At 43.6% G+C, this 16,422-nt stretch overlaps 1 long non-coding RNA gene across 1 annotated transcript; it reads left to right on the top strand.

Annotated features, from left to right (window-relative positions):
• Nucleotides 1-2,700: 2,700 nt before the first annotated feature.
• LOC134511564 (uncharacterized) lies at nucleotides 2,701-12,109 on the top strand. Its single transcript, XR_010069906.1, has 3 exons — nucleotides 2,701-2,855; nucleotides 5,947-7,878; nucleotides 8,096-12,109. It is a non-coding gene; the product is annotated as an uncharacterized LOC134511564 (long non-coding RNA).
• Nucleotides 12,110-16,422: the final 4,313 nt, after the last annotated feature.

Below are 16,422 nucleotides of genomic sequence, written 5' to 3'. Positions count from 1 at the left end.
GTCTTGTTCAATATGAGCTACCTCCCCGTTACAGATTGCGGAAAAGCAGTTGGGAAGGTTCACTTGAGTTGAAGAACAAACTATAGTACTGGTGGCCGCATTGAGGCCTTGTTTAGTATGTTCCTTTCTTTCTGCATATGTTTGGTTTCATCTGGCTTGTCAGACATTGCCTCCAGTATTTATTAACAGCCAGTTACAATACGCATTATTTTTTCTTCATTATCTTCATCCCTGTCTCGCCACCCTTCTTTCCCAGAATGAAAAAAAAGAGCAGACTCTTCTTTGATTTCACTTGTGCCAGTGTTACAAGGGAAGGGTGATATGATATACCCAAGCTTATTTCCATTTTTTTAAGTGGTAAGCAATAGTTTTTAAAGCAGATACAGAATTGGTTTTTGTACCATTTCTAAAAGGGCATGACATTTTTAGCAGAGTTTGGTGACTGTCCACCTACGGTTCTATAAGCTGTTTGAAATTCTATTTTGGATACAGTCTTGATATAGTGATAACTTCAAAGAATTTTAATGTATATGTAACATACAGTTAAATTAAACTGAGAGAATCTGCTACTTGGAAAAACCTAGTCATCTAATAGCCTTTACTAAGCACCATTTAAGGGATTGGCCGCATGCCTCACCCGAAAGAGTGACAGTGAGTAAGAAGTGGTGTGTTCTTATAGCCTAAAAATAGCTCATTAAAAACAACAACAAAACAGAAGATATTTGGGCATAGCACAGTTCATGAACCAGTTTGGAGGGCTCTGAGGGAGGAAGAGGGATGCTCTATAGAAGTTCTGAAATCTAGGCACTCATTTTCACTCTTTAGACCTTGATACTGTGAGCCCTGTAATTTTTGGGGTAGTTCTGCTGGTGCAGATGAAAGTCCGGCAGGGAGGAATTTGGCAGCGTGCAGAGAGCTTGCCATGAAAGGTTGTTCTTGAGATAACAGCGTGGCATGGAGTGGGGAACTGGGAAGTCATTTCAGGGTTCATCCATGCTTGGGACACCAAGGGAGCAATCCAGTCTTACCAGAGTTTTCCTACCTAGTGTACAATGGGGATGTTAAGTGTTCTATTTATTGGTCTTTGATTTCACAGTTTCAAATAAACCAGCCTTCTAACTTTCTTTTAGGTGTGTGTGCAAATGATTACCTATCCCCCCCCCCATCGAGGGAACTCGATGTGACAGTTTCTTTTGGTGCAAAATAGCTGTTAAAAGACACAAAAAGAAAGTAAGACAAAGAACTTAGATCCAGATGGTTTAGGTGGACTTTAGTGCATTATAGTAGTGTCTTCTATTATCTCAGATTCTGACAGCTGCATATTTTCCCAGAGACTGATGTTCTTAAATCTCGGTACTAATTTGCTCTCACTAAATGCTCCTCCTTTCATTAAATGAGAACTGTAGAAATGAACAAAAACCAGATGAATTTTGAAATGTGAAAGTAGTGACTGAGACACAGTATGGTCGTGGTTTTCAGAAAAGCCAAAGGGCCTGAAAACAGCAAAGTTGAATCAGTGGCATTTGCTGTAGGCTTCTCACATGTGAAGTCATTCGGTTAGAAAGCGTTAGTCTGGAAAGATCCTGTCCAGGGCTAAGCATGGGCAGCGTGGTAAATGCCTTTCTGGCACTTTTCTATGGGCAGAGCCTAACGCTCCTGGTATATGCTCTCGGGGAAAACAAATCTACCAAAGGACCTGCCCTCTGCAGCAGGCTTTCCGAATGCACGTCCTTAAAGCATGTGGATGACGCTCTGGTCCACTGTAAAAGATGTCTGGTTGTGAAAAATACTGGTTGGTCTGCAGGATGGTTGTAGAAAGTACTTGTTCTTTATGGGAATATAAAAAAAACCCCGCACCTGCGTGTATTCTGCATCTGAAATATATTGGTCTGGAGAAGTCTCTGTGTTTGAGAACTATTTTGTTGTGGTGTCTTGAATTTTTGAGCAGAAAAATTGTGCTTGTGAAATAGTTTGATAATGCTGTTTGAATGTGTAACAGGAAGGCGTATTATTATAATGTGACTTGGTCGTGTTTCTTCTGTATACATGTGCTGGGAGTTAAGTTGTTACTGGTTGGTAAACGGATGTTTTGGTAGGGGACAAAAGACAAAACACCCTTGTAATTGGTTTTCAGTACTGTATTCTTGTGTTGAATACTATAGTTCACCACTGCATCAGACTGGTTTTTTTTCCCTCTTCATTGTTTTAAGTTGTTCAGGAAAGCTTAGGGGCTTACTTAAGTAGCTGTTAAATATAATGTTGGGTGTGCAATTCCAAACAACCATCTCTATAAAACTGTAATTCTACTGTAGCTGGCTGTGCCAGTTTCAAATACACGTTTGTCAAACTTAACCGTGAGCACATTTTTCTAGGAAAGATAACTTGATGCTAAGTAGCAAAGTACAGATACACAAAGAAAAAAGCTGCAGTCTAATGCAAGGGAAAAAAAAACAAAAAATCCCTTCAGAAAATGTGCATGGCTTGTTTTAAAGGTCAGAAGAATTTTCACTCCTTCCTCTGCAAAATATATGTGAAAAGGACAAATTGAGGGTATTCAGGAATGAAGCAGAAGTTTGTGGTGCTGCATGTAAAGTCTGACCTAACACCTTGCTTTAGTGCCTACTTATTTCATTTCTCATTTCAGTTGTCTGTCTTGACAGGCAAGCCGCAGCTGTGACTGTTTCTCTTTTTACGTAGGTACCGGATCCCAAAACATGTATGAGATGTGGAAGACTTTCTCTTGTGGACTGGGCTTGTTACTGTCAGCACATGGTATGCCAGCAGTGACACCTTTTAGAGAAGGAGGTGCAGAAAGGATGCCGTTGGAGCCTCTGTGAGAATACAGTTTTTGGCACGTAAGGACCTAGTTCTGGAACATGCGTTGTGAAATCATTTCTAGGTCATGAAGGACAAGCGCCCTTAACCACTTCAGTTATGAAGTCGTCGTGCATAGCACAGACACGCAATATTGTCTGTCCTGGGACTGGCATCACACACTATGCTAGAGACCAAGGACTCAATTACAAGCTTTTCGGAGCGCTAAGAACAGTCTCCTCTCTTGATCTGGGTAAAGATTTAGGGCTGCGAGGGCATTGCTTACCCTAAAACAGGTAGTTACCCTTGAAAGCGTTGGTGGTCTGCTGTATGTGTCATCCTGCACGGGATTAAGTTCTGTCTGATTAATGCTATAGCGATTGCATGTGATCCTTAACGGAGGTAAAAGTGTAAGGTGGGCTGATCAACAACTGTCTTGTATGAAGCACCATGCCTTAGCAGAGCGTGAGCAGCGCAGCTGAATCTACTCTTGTCTTGGTGTGCTTATTTTGGAATAACAGCTCATTTTAAGGTAGTAGTTGGGATGGATCTTATTAATGGTATTAATGATACAAGAAGTGCAAATCTATTAACCAAACTTGTTACTGGACGAAAAGCTGTCAGGCAGCATTGGCGTAGAGAAGAGCCGGTATTGTATCTGAAGAACTTGAGGGCTGGGATTTCATATGACAACATCACGATTTATAAACAGGCGTGCAGAGAGCTCGGCCAGCACAGATTCACCTGTGTGGCTGCCGCTGCTAAAGGCCAGGGGTAACCTTGGCACAAGCTGAGGTTAAAGTGCGACCACGTGTGCACTCGGCCCGGCATCCTACCGAACCTGCGCTAGGGTCAGGGCCATGAGGTTCAGAAACAAGTGCGGTTTGGGCGGAAAGCTGGCTTTGAGATAAGCACGGGCACTTTAGCTGAGGGGAGGTGTGTAAGGTGGCTGCACCTGGTAGAACAGAGGTGGCTGCCCAGGCTCAGGACCTGGCTTCTTGCCTTTTGGTGGGCGAAGGTTCCTGGCAGCGGCACTGGGGGTGGGCGTGAGGGCCTCTCCTGCCGACTGAGCTGCTTCCTCCGCCGTCTCTGGAGAGCGTCCGCCAGGCTGAGCGGCTGTGCCAGCTGCCGCCAGACCTCCAGAGGCCTCACTCCGTGCATTTCGGCTGCTGGTGTGCGCCTCTGGGAATCTCCAGAGGATGTCTGAGCCCAGCTGACAGAAAGTAACGACAGAAATGAGCTGGTGGCAAGCGTAGCACTGCGTGGGGCAGCCTCCCCTGGAACAACCATCTGCCAGCTGCTGCAAAAAGACGTAGCCTGGTGATGGGCTGGAAGCCCAGCTAACGAGGGCAGGGTGCTTACTGTGGTTAGGACGTGCAGGTGCGTTTCACCTTGGCTGGAGTGATGTCTTGAAGGGGATCGTGAGCTCCCCACTAAAAGCCGCGTGAGGGATGGCTTCTGCAGGTGGGTTTCCAAAACGTCTGTGGGGGCGGTGGGCTCGCACTCGCTTTATCTCTCTGGCACGTGTTTGGAAGGGCCTGGATTTTGCTGAATGCGGTTTTGACTGCGAAGAGGAGCTGGGGTCCCTGGATGTCGGGGGGCTGTGGGGGTGGGCAGTGCGATGGGGGGACCCTCTCTGGGGTGTGAGGCTGAGCTTGGCTGGTGCCACTGTGCCGAAGGGACCCAGGGCTGCCGGAGGTCCACCTCTGCTCTGGCAGAGCAGAGGTCCTTCTTGCGGGCAAAGACATCTGCCACCAGATTTTTCTGATACCCTTTCTGTTCTTTATCAGGTGTGTTAGCTTGGACCAGAGGCTTTCTAATAAAAATTATTCCAAAATTTTATTATTCTAAGAAATAAAATGTGGAATACTTATATAAAAATTTAAAATATTCTAACAAAAATTATTTAAAAAATTGCATGTACAATTCTGAATGCCTTAGTTTTGGGGGAGAAGGGGATGACCCGGACCAACACCAACAGCAATAAAAACCTCCTCAAGGTTCAAGGCTCCTGGGGGAACAGAACTCGGCAAAGACATGTATTGTAAAAAAATAAGACATTTTCTCAGAGTAGATGCTTCTGTGTGCTTCCTGCTGTTTCTGTTGCCTGAGCTACGTGTACCTCTGGGGCAATGAGATCCACTGCGCAGAGAAGTACCTGAAAGTATTGGTGTGGTTTTCACACTTTCTATCCATTGGTTTTGAAGTAGGTGGAAGAGAAGTGGTAACTGTCCCCGCAATCTCTGTTATATGCGTAACTTTTGCTTTGTGACTGAATGTTGTTAGATCTGCTTGGTTTTGCTGGTCAGATTTTCATGCTGTAGATGGAGTATTTATATCATGCTGAGAAATGCAGATTTCTCTTGGGGAAATCCACAGCCATAAAACTTTTAATTAACAGACACATCATTATTAGAAGATGTTTAGCTGGTGGGGCCAGCCCTGTTCCGTCTCTGCGGGTGGAAGAAGGTGGATTTTTAAAGGAATCAGAAGGGCAAAGATTTAAACAGGCAGTTTTAGACAGATGAATTCACAAACCCTATAAGCAGACTCAGGTGAGATAGGAGGGATGAGCTGTGCTGGAAATACTATGTTCGTGACAAACCCTGTCACCTTATCACCCTAAGAGTGATAAGCCCTGTAAGGGTAGGGGTTTTTTTTCTGTTTGTTTGTTTGTTTTTTTCTTTTCCTTCCTTTCCCTCCGTACTGCTAAATAAAAATATACCATTTGTGCTCATATGACAAGTCAGCTTCTGCTCACCTATCCCATGTCCATGAGGGGTCTGAGCTGCAGTCTGTAACGCTGGGGTTATGTAGCTTGAGACCTCCAGAAGCTGGGTGGGAGGTCTCTGAGAGGAGAGACCTCTGCTGGAGAACATGCCTGAAGAAATCCTGGGAGCAATACTGGGTGCTTTTTTAGTTCGAGACTCACTGTGTGTGTAGCTGGGGGGGTTTCAAAGACAACGTGACAGAGAATGATCCGCTCACGCTGCAACCAGTGCAGGGAGCCCCAGAAACCACATGGGAGGGCTGCAAGGGAGAAGCAGAGGGTTGGGTCGGGCACGTAATTGAGGCTCAGCCTAAGGACATCCCTGCCTCCACTTGCATCCTTTTTTTCTTTTCTTTCAACAGCAGGTTGTATACGTTGTGCCCAGGTGGTTGCACATCAAACAGTTCAACATCGCTGTAGTTGGAGCGAGGGTCGCTGCGCCCTGATGGTCATCAGCAGCAGGGCAGGATGTTCAGCTCTCTGAACTGGGGCCTGGATTGTGTGTACCTTGGCTCCTCACCTATCTTCTCAGTCCTCCCCCTGTGGAAGCCCCTGATATCAGAGACAAAATGGTGCTGATGTCTACTGGTTATGATTCAGATGTTAATGTACTAGTAATCCATGACGTTCCTTCTGCATGCAAACAAACAATGCTGGACGAACAGTCCAGGGCCTGTGACATTGCCAAACACACCGTGGAAGGTTTAGCTTCTCTTGTCCTTTCTGGTTTTCTCTGGTGGCATCACCCGAGTTCCTCATTTGCTGGTTTTCCTTCTTTGAATTAGGGCAATAATGCTGAATTTACTGTAATTCATGGTATTTTCATGTCTGTGCGCGTGAGTTCCCTGAACAACCAGGGTTTTCCAAGAATCTTAAAAATATTCACTTCTTTGCTCACAAGGGTTGAAACCTTGAGAGAGTGTGTATATATCTCCCTATCCATGTCTGATGAGCCTCTTGAAATACCCAGTTAAATGAGCTTTGGAGATTGCTAGTGACAAAAATTATTGTTATGGATTTGTCTCATTTCCATGCCAAAAATTTAATACATCCGTACCTGTCCTTGATGTCAGCTGTGCTTCTCAAAAGCTGTTCAAAAGCAACGTTCCCGTTTATGTACTAGAGAATTACATTCTCGGAGCAGTCCTGAATACTTCCCGGTGGCCATCGGCAGGAGAAAGTGAATTTATGCAAAGCGAGAGAGACTTATCGGGCCTGTGCAGATTTGATTTTGAGAATGAAGTGGCATAGAAGATAGAGCTGGAGCTGTAGAAAAGTGCTAGCTTTTAAAAAAAAAAATTAAAAAAAAAAATCCCAAACCAGTCGCATTCCTTCTAAATTAAAAGCAGCTGAAATGTAGTTAAAGTTTTGCTGTGATGCCACCTACGGGATTTCTGTGGGGAATACAACCCTGGCCAGTGTTTGTATTTTTAATCTTTGGGTTGAAGTTTTGTTTTAGAACCACAAGAGCATGATGTCCCCTTGAGTCAATCAAAACAAATGTTTCCCACTTGGTCCCTAGCTCTTTCTGTATTGAATTCAAGGAAGGTTATATTCCCTCTCAGAAACTTTGGCATGCTGCCTTCAGCAAATACAAATCTGAGCCAAACACCTCGTACGACTTAGGAACCGCTTTCAGTTCCTGTTACAGTCCGCAGAAGCATTTCTAAAAAGGCCCTTAGCGCATACGAGATCCGTCTTGTAAAAAAATCACCACAGTAATACAATCTACGAAAAATCTTTTGAGTTGCTGAAGACATAACAGCAGTATCCTCTGAAAATGATACAAATTTGGGGGAGTAGAAGATTTCTGTATTAAAGGGTTATCATTTTGAAGCCATAAATAAAAACAAACCTTAAACAAAAAATAAATCCAAAGTTTTAACACAAGTAGTCCAAAGTGAACATCCTGAACCCTAGAGGAGTGATCTGGGTGCTAAATGTTCACAGTAGAGATAGCTGGGTTACGGCTGTGAGTCACCAAGCTGTGAATTTGAGGCAAGACCTTTCATTTGACACTGCAGGAAGGGCCATAACATACAAGGAAAAATACATACCTTTGAGAAATATGTGTGTAGTACATTTTCAACTCACTTGACTCTTTTCAACCACAGAGCTATCGTAATAGTAATACACAGAGCTTTTGTTCTTGTCAAGAGGGGGGCTGCTGGATGTTTAGCTACTTTAATTCTGACAGGTAGGGACTGGACAAATTCAACCTCCTTGCCGAGTCGGTGCCAGTGTCAAATACCTCCCTGGTGGATGCAGCACAGCGCTCCGTGGGATGGCTACAGGTGGGTTGGATGCGCAAGGTGAAACACTGCAAAGGTATCTGATATTTGTTACGTGATATGTGTTGCTGCAATGGGGTGGTTGATCTGGAATTAACTTGCAAAGAGAAAATATGGCATGAATCAGAGTGTCAAATACTGGAAATTAGCCACATTTTTAAAATGCAAAATAAGTGAGGAGACCAGCAAAATGGTTAACATGTATAGTGCTACTTTTCAGCTTCTCCAAGCTTTATTATGGAATCACACAATGGTTGAGGCGGCAAGAGACCTCTTCAGATCATCTAATCCAACCCCTGCTCAAAGCAGGGCCACCTAGAGCCCAGGACTGTGCCCAATCATGTGTTGAATGTCTTCAAGGATGGATGATCTATTCAGCTTCTCCAGGCAACCTTGACCTTCTCCAGGCTTGACCAGTCTCACAGTAGGAGTGTTTCCTTGTGTTCAGATGGAATTTGGGGTTTCTCATTTGTGCCTGTGGCCTCTTGTCCTGTCAGCAGGCTCTGCTGAGACGACCCTGGCTCACGCTTCTCCGTTCCCTCCTTTCAAGCATCCACACACATTGATGTGATCCCTCCCCCTGCTTCCTCCTCGAGCCTTCTCTTCTCCAGGCTGAACAGTTCCCACTCTCCCAGCCTTTCCTCAAGGGTGAGATGCCCCAGCCCCTTCATCACACTGGCATTTGCTGGCTCCCTCCATGCTCATGGGTGCAACCTGTCCGGGCCCATGGACTGATGTATGTCCACTGCGTTTAAATGTGCCCTAACTGGGTGCTCCTCCACCAAGGAGGAGTAAGTCTTCCCTGCTACAGACCTCCCCTCTTGTCTCAGGCACGTGGAGTTTCTGAAGCCTTGTCTTAGTAAAGTCTGAGGTGAAGGCGGCCTTGAGTACCTTGGCCTGGTCCATCTCCTGTGTCACCAGCCCCTCCCTGCTGCGTTTCGCAGAGGGGCCACGTTTTCCCTAGTTTTCCTTTTTATGTACTTGTCAAAATGTTTTTTGGTCGCCCTTCGCGTCCCTTGCCAGATTATGAATGTGTCCTTGGAAGACTGGCATCTGTCAATAATAATGTAAGTCTATTGCGGTACGCAGTAAAAAAGTTATCAAAGATCAGCAGCAGCTGCACACGCGTTTACTAAGAATAAATGTTCTGGCTATGGTCTAGTATGAAACATCTACTCTGCTGTTAAAAAAAATCAGAGTATGGCGGGACAACACAGTTGCTACACGCATGCCGCCTTTGTCTTCACCTGGATCAGCTCGTGTCTGATGTACAACAACAGTGCCATACAAAGGAAACTCAGGTGAACTGTTCCGTTTTGGAAATTTTATTATGGCATTGAGAACAAATACTGAATAATTAGTTCATTTCCGGAGTTCGTTCCGGTGGTGTTAACTCGGCCTGCTTATTGACGTGGGTATTTGCTATTTTATTTTATTTACTTGTTGAGCGCAAGCACGAGCGTGCTTCTTCTAATTGCATAGCAGAAAATGAACATGAGCCACAGTGGATCACGAGTTACACCATCAGAGCAAGACGGGTCACAGTAATGGTGACATTTTGTGCCTCAAGTGGCGCTTCTGTACTACCCAGATCCTTGATGCAATAACAATGGTGTGAAAAGCTCAAAGAGAATTTCTGAGTCTCTGGCCTTTGCCCACACCGATGTTGTTTGCCTCTGAAGTTTTTAAACGCTTGCCAAGAGAAACTTCTCTCTGTGAACACAACAGATGTGCTAGTACCGGATTGTAATCAACCCCTTGCATACTTTTGAGTATGCTTAAACCTGGCTAAAAAAAAAGAAAAAAAAATAATCACTCTAAGAATAATGAAACGCGCTCTTGAGGAGTTACCCCGTGCACTGTTCCTTAGGGCAGTGAGGGCAGCTCCCCTCTGACCGGGCAGGCATTCCTAGAGCACAATCTTTCTTACCCTACAACACATATTTAAAATACACCACCATCTGACTCGCCCTGAAAATGCTTATTTCTCTCCGCGGGCAAGATAGGAACCACGGGTGGCTGGTTCAGCTGCAGACCTCTGTGGTTTGAATATTTAAAGGGTAGGCGGGTTAACCCAGCTTCAGGCTCAGCAGGGCGGACGCACGCGCGCACGCGCTTGACCCCAGCTTTCCCACAGCAGAGTCTCAGGCATCGGATTTTATAAAATAATTAATTTAAGTGGAAGGTACAGCAGGAAGGAGAGCCTGGGCCGGGTGCCTCCAAAGAGAGGGACCCTGAAAAAAGAAATCCCTGGGCAATTATACCCTTGTGATCCATACACCCGCCCCCCACGTGCTCTTCACACATTGTCCACGCCTCTTTTAGTCCAATGGTGACTTTTAGTCTGGGGGTCTTCTAACATCTTATTGGATTCTTTTTCTGTGTCCAGGCAGGCAGGCTCTTACCCTGTTGATTTGCAGTTTCAGATGAGGGTTGGAGCCTCCTTATCTTCTGGTTTACACTCCATGTGCCCCTGCAGGCACTGGCAGAATGTGGAGAACTGAAGAGTCCCAGAGTTGGTAAACATGCTGTCAAAACATCAGTGTGATATCAACATTTTCCCCATAGTAAAAGACTAAATGCAGCACTGTACCAGCTGCTAGGAAAATTACTAAGAAAAATAAGTCTATCATGGCCTATAGGCTTCAGCAAAGCTAGCTACTCATGCTAAGTAAAGCCAGGCAAACAGCACAAATCAAACCATATTATAATCCTAAGTAATTTATTCTAATTAAAACTTACGTATTTACGCTAAACAACTAATATCACTCAACACTTGAGCTTGCTGGTGATGGTGCATCCCCATTATATCCCATATGGATGGAAATAGTTTCCATCTCTCTTTCCTGTTTGTAATAAACATTCTGTATTTGGTTTCATTCCGCTGACTCTTTCTGCCTGTAGTTGCTCCTGTTGTAACCTTCTAAAGCTAGAAAGACAGTATTTCGTAATTAATACATTTCAGGATATGATTAGAGGCCATAATTTCACTGGCTTTGACTGAAGAGCTGAACACGTGTGAAATTGTGATTGGAGTGTTTAGAGTCACAACTCTCTATACCCTGTTAATACCGTGGTGGTCATTAGTTGCAAAATAATGAGGGCAAACCTTGTACTACGCAGAAGTAGGTATCTGTTACTGTGATACCATCTTTTAAATGCATCAGGAACTGCTAGCTGTGTTGAGATAGATAAACTCTGGAAGATAGCTAACCGAATTCCTTCTTTTTTACAGTGTGTCATAAGCAGGGGAAGTCCACGTCTGGCATCAGAATTCAAACGGAAAGTTGTGAAACGACAGCAGTTGTTTCATTTGGAGAAAAAAAAAACACAACTAAAAAAAATAAAAAAGACTTGGAAAACTTAATTCGTGACTTGCAATGTGGGATTCATCAGCAGAACCACAGATAGATACACTAGCGATGCTAACACACAAGCTTCCACTGCAGGTTGGAGTCAAGAGAGGTATTTTACTTTTAATTAAATACTCTGCAATTTTCAAGTCGATTTGATGGGACACAGGAAAAGAGCTGCTGTGGTAATAAAACATTTCTATACACGCACTACTGTTCATTTGTACTGACAAGTAAATGTTCAAGTCACAGTTAGTGCAACTAATGGGAAAAAAAAAAAAAAGCTGGGAGCTATGTGCTGATAGGAATTGTGGAAAGACTCCAAGAATATGGAAGAAGAGATAGGCGTCTGTTTTCATATTGTTAAAATGACTGTGACTAACTCTGCAAGCAATTCTCTAAACTTTTCCAGTGCCCATAGTCTTCGCTATGCTGCAGTGAAGGACACGGCAACAAGGAGGAGCGATGAAGGGACATGGCATGTAATTTACGTAGTGCCTTGTTTTAACCATAAGCTGAAGAAATAATATCAGCAATTCCAAATAGCCTTTTTTTGGGGGGAGTAAAAACAATAGCAACACAAAACCCTAGAAAATTCAGTCATAAAAGCTTTGTAAATGCCAACTTATGGTTTTGTGGTGGTATCCCATGCCTTTAAGAAAATCAAGTTTCAATCAAATGAGATTTATGAAAACAGGGAATCTAAACCTACTGGTTTCCATTGCACAGAGAAGGCCACATCTGATGATTTTTTTAATACATTATTTTATCCAACACTTTAGTTACTTGCGGGCGCGCTAGTATTGATAAAACCTGTGTAGCGCAGCACTGGAATTAAGGATCCATGTTGTCTTAGAGCGTACTAGAAGCAGTCAGAAATCAAAAAGACACACATCCTCCACATATTGCTTGGGAAAGTCAAAACCTAAGTTACTTCGCCTTCATGTGCATGTGTATTCGCACTTCTCACATCTTTGACTCATCTGGGTCTTGAATGAGCCCTTAAAGCTGCGCTTCTGGGACACGGTTAAGTCCAGCGTTACAGGTCTGAGCAGCACTTAAGAAAATGCCACAAAAAGCCATGAGCTGCTCATCCAGAGTTGTCATTGCCACTTTAAATCTGTTAAAAAAAGCAAAACGCACAACCTGACAGATTTAGCACGTGCACAGAGAATGTGTTTACGACGGCATTTGTTTTCCAGCATAAAAACCAGATGGGCTGCTTGCTGGATCATAGAATCATAGAATGGTTCAGGTTAGAAGGGACCTTAAAGATCACCCAGTTCCAGCTTCCCAGGGCAGCCTGTTCTGGTGCCTCACCACCCTCACAGTAAAGAATTTCTTCCTAATATCCAATCTAAATCTACCCTCCTTCAGTTTGAAACCGTTACCCCTCGTCCTATCACTACACTCCCTGATCAAGAGTCCCTCCCCATCCTTCCTGTAGGCCCCCTTTTGGGCCTGGAAGGGGCTCTAAGGTCTCCCCGGAGCCTTCTCTTCTCCAGGCTGAACAACCCCAACTCTCTCAGCCTGTCCTCACAGCAGAGGTGCTCCAGCCCTTAGACCATCTTTGTGGCCCTCTGCTGGACCCATTCCAACAGGTCCATGTCCTTCTTGTGCTGAGGACTCCAGAGCTGGACACAGTACTCCAGGTGGGGTCTCACCAGAGCGGAGCAGAGGGGCAGAATCCCCTCCCTCGCCCTGCTGGCCACGCTGCTTTTGATGCAGCCCAGCATGCGGTTGGCTTTCTGGGCTGGAGTGCACGTTGCCAGATCTTGTATTCTGGCCAAGTCAGGAGCGTGTAGTCAGGTGCCTACTCCTGGTCTGGATGAAGTCAGCGCTCAGCTGAGCTGCCAGTGTGCACAGCCATTGCTAATGACGATACTACCACAGCCTCGCGCGCAACAACTCAGTTTCTGCAAGCAATTAATGGCTACAAATATTTAAAGTTACTCTCTCCTGCCAGAGGAACTGAACTTCTGCGGATGGTTGGCGGTCGATAATGTCAATGACTAACGTCAGCGCCCGCACTGGTACTTGGAAGCTGCTTTTCTGGCCCTGACCAGGAGGAACCAGAGTGTTGCTAACTCAGAGGAAAATGAACTGCTGCTGATGGGTGCATTTTAGAATACAACAATCCAGAGGCATCCTTCAAACCTTTTTGCACACTTATAGCTAGACAACGCTGCGTATAACTTACCGAACAGATCAAACAGATTGATCCTGCATCTTTGATTGCTCTTTGTACTTGAAATCCAAAGTTAAAAGTATTAACTCACAGAATGTGGATTCTTTCCTAAAATAAATCACTAAATTCTCCACAACGGCCAAATGTGCTCTTCCTGAAGAGGCTGATACAGGCCACTGTGAGATAAATGTTTATACGCAGATGTGTGTATATATTTGTGCGTATATATATGTGCACGTGAGTAATCTTTATACATACTTACTAGTATTACTCCTGCTGTTGCAATTAAAAAATGGATTAAATAATAAATTTATACACAAAACAGTAGTAAGTTATTACTACTTGGGTGGATGGGTTACCATCCACTCATTCCACTGTCAGCAAAAGCGTAGAATTGTGTTCTCACCGAGTTGAAGAGTAGGCTTTCATTGGAAACCTGCCACACCAGCACTGGTGAGAAGGCTTTGCAAAAACAACTCTGGTTCTGCTGTATATCCTAACCTGCTATTTAAATAATTTAACCCTCTAGGATTATTCAGAAGTGCTTTAGAAGAACACTAGCTTAGGAGGAGAATCAGAACTGAAAAAAGAGATTGAAAACCTCTGGATATATTGCAGCTGATGCTGAGATCCAGGCACGAAGGAGTAAACCGAGACAATTTGCCAAACACAACAAAAATAATTTGCCAAAAGAAAAGGCCTGCTCTTTACAGCGAGACTCTCTTGGATTGCTAAGTACTGTCAGAGTTACAGAACCACCAACACCCTTTGGCTCAGGTTACTCCCCTCACTGGACCTGGCAGAAATGCAGAATGAAGCAGAAACCAGCTTCGAGGAAAGCAAACCGGAGAATACTTTTGGGGAAGAACCGATTCATTCCATTTTAAGAATGGACTGAGATCTGATTAACAGGTGTCTGTTAATAAAAAAAAATTGGAAAGTCATTTATAGCTTCATAGATATGTTATAGCTGTGGATATGTTGTATCTATGTATGTATAAAGTAATCAGAACTGTGCTCTTACATATATGTTGAAGAGCACAGTTCTAATCATTTAACCAACAATTCACAGTTAAACGTTCTTTATGTAACTCATCATAAGGTTACTGCATTATTTCATGAGTTCTTGCATCCTCAGGAAAGGCTATCCTTTATTTTTTATTCTCCAAGGATATGGAGAATATCCTTTACGTCCAAGGAATTGTAAGGAAAAACCCCACCCTTTTACAATAGCTTTTACTTTTTAAACATTTTATACCTTTGCCTTTTGGGTGAGTCTCCTTCAAAGTGTCTCAAATTAACATTTTTGACTGTAACTTTGCTCTTGTTGAAGAATGCAGAAGCGGGGGCTGTCAGTGCACAGGATTGTTTAGCAATAACGCGCTAAAACTAGATGAACTTAAAATACATGGATGTATTTCTAAATAACAGTAGCCAGGAGTTTGAGAATGACGGACTAACGTAAAGGTATGATTTTATTTTCCTCCCTTCTGGAGGAACTGGAGAGTCCAAGAAGAAGATGAAGAACTTACTGATCATAAAAGCTGTTACTATGTTCTGCTTGCGGAAGTCTATTTTATCATTTGTAATTTAAATAAAACTTATATTAGTGTAAAGTATTTAAATATATTCTAAAGGCTTTAATGTTTACATTGTGAGAAAGGCTGTCTAAAGTGGGAAACTCCTCTAAATCCCCCCTGGGCTTCCTAGAAATAGTGGTTGTGTTGAAAAGTTTCGAAATATGCTTTGCTATGTGTGAAAGGAAGACCTGGACAAGTGCCAAAACACTCGGTAAGGATGTAGAAATAACACTTGACCTTTCAACCAAGACACACATGCTCAAAGCGCCAAGTTATGCCACTGGGTAAAGCAGCATAAAACTAAGAGCATGAGCGAACACCGGGGCCACGAAGTGACACTGCGGCTCTAAGCGCCGATTTCACGCCCTCTCACAGAACTTCTAACCTTCTCTGAAAATTCATTCAGAGATTCCCAGCTCCTGCTGGACTCCAAACTCAGCAGAAAGCGTAAACCAGAAACCCCTTGCTCTTATTTGTGGCGGTATTTGCCCCTGGGGCTGATGCGCTCCTAGGGGTGTACAAACAGGCTGTGCTGGCATCTCCCCTTCACTGCCGCCCGGTTGGGAAGGGCCGAACTGCCGCAGAACCCAAGCATCCCTCCGCAGCCATGTACTGACCCGAACTCTGGTTTTCAGCAGGCGAGAAAACAATGTTTTGTAAATGTTTCAGCTGAGTCCTGTTATAAAAGTAACAACCAGACTTGTGCTGCTTTGAAGCGCCCTCCTGCTCTTTCCATTCCTGCTTAAACTAACCCAGATTTCCACACAGATGGTGGCAGATCATTAGCACTTATATGGAAAACTCATCTGAAACCCGTATCAAATTTGTCCCCATTAGGTTCCAATTTCATAACTTTCAAGTAAAACTGGGCTTGGTTTCTTCCATCTTTTCTCCTAGTTTGCTTGAATTCAAACCCGTAAGTAGTTTCTCCATTCCTTTGAGGTAGTCTGAGATCTTGAGAAAACCGAGAAAGTCCGTAAGTACTTTTGTTCATCCAGCAAAAAGAACCTAAGCCCTAAACTCTTTGGATGCTGGACTTATGATCAAGAATTTAGGATTATATGAAATCTCATTGGTTCTGTACGTATTTAACGTAGCCACTCAAAATCTTCACTCTTTTCTACCAAGTACTGGACACTCACATGTGAATTCAAAAATCTCTGGGCTTAAATTCTGCTTTTTCTAGATTCATCATACAAACTCAGGCAACTTTTTTTGCTATTATCTTTTGTTGAAGAAGGTCTTCACAGCTGTAAAAAACCCCAAATATCACTCTATATTCTGTTCCACAAAAGTATATTTTTAAACTTCAAATTTTTCCAGTGTGGCGCATATATATATATATAGATATGTATTTTCTTAAGACTTTTTTATATATATATATAGAGATATGTATTTTCTTAAGACTTTTATATATATAGATAGG

This window comes from Chroicocephalus ridibundus, chromosome 2 (assembly GCF_963924245.1).
Source record: "Chroicocephalus ridibundus chromosome 2, bChrRid1.1, whole genome shotgun sequence".
NCBI lineage: Eukaryota > Metazoa > Chordata > Aves > Charadriiformes > Laridae > Chroicocephalus > Chroicocephalus ridibundus.
This window is presented reverse-complemented; position numbering and strand designations above follow the sequence as displayed.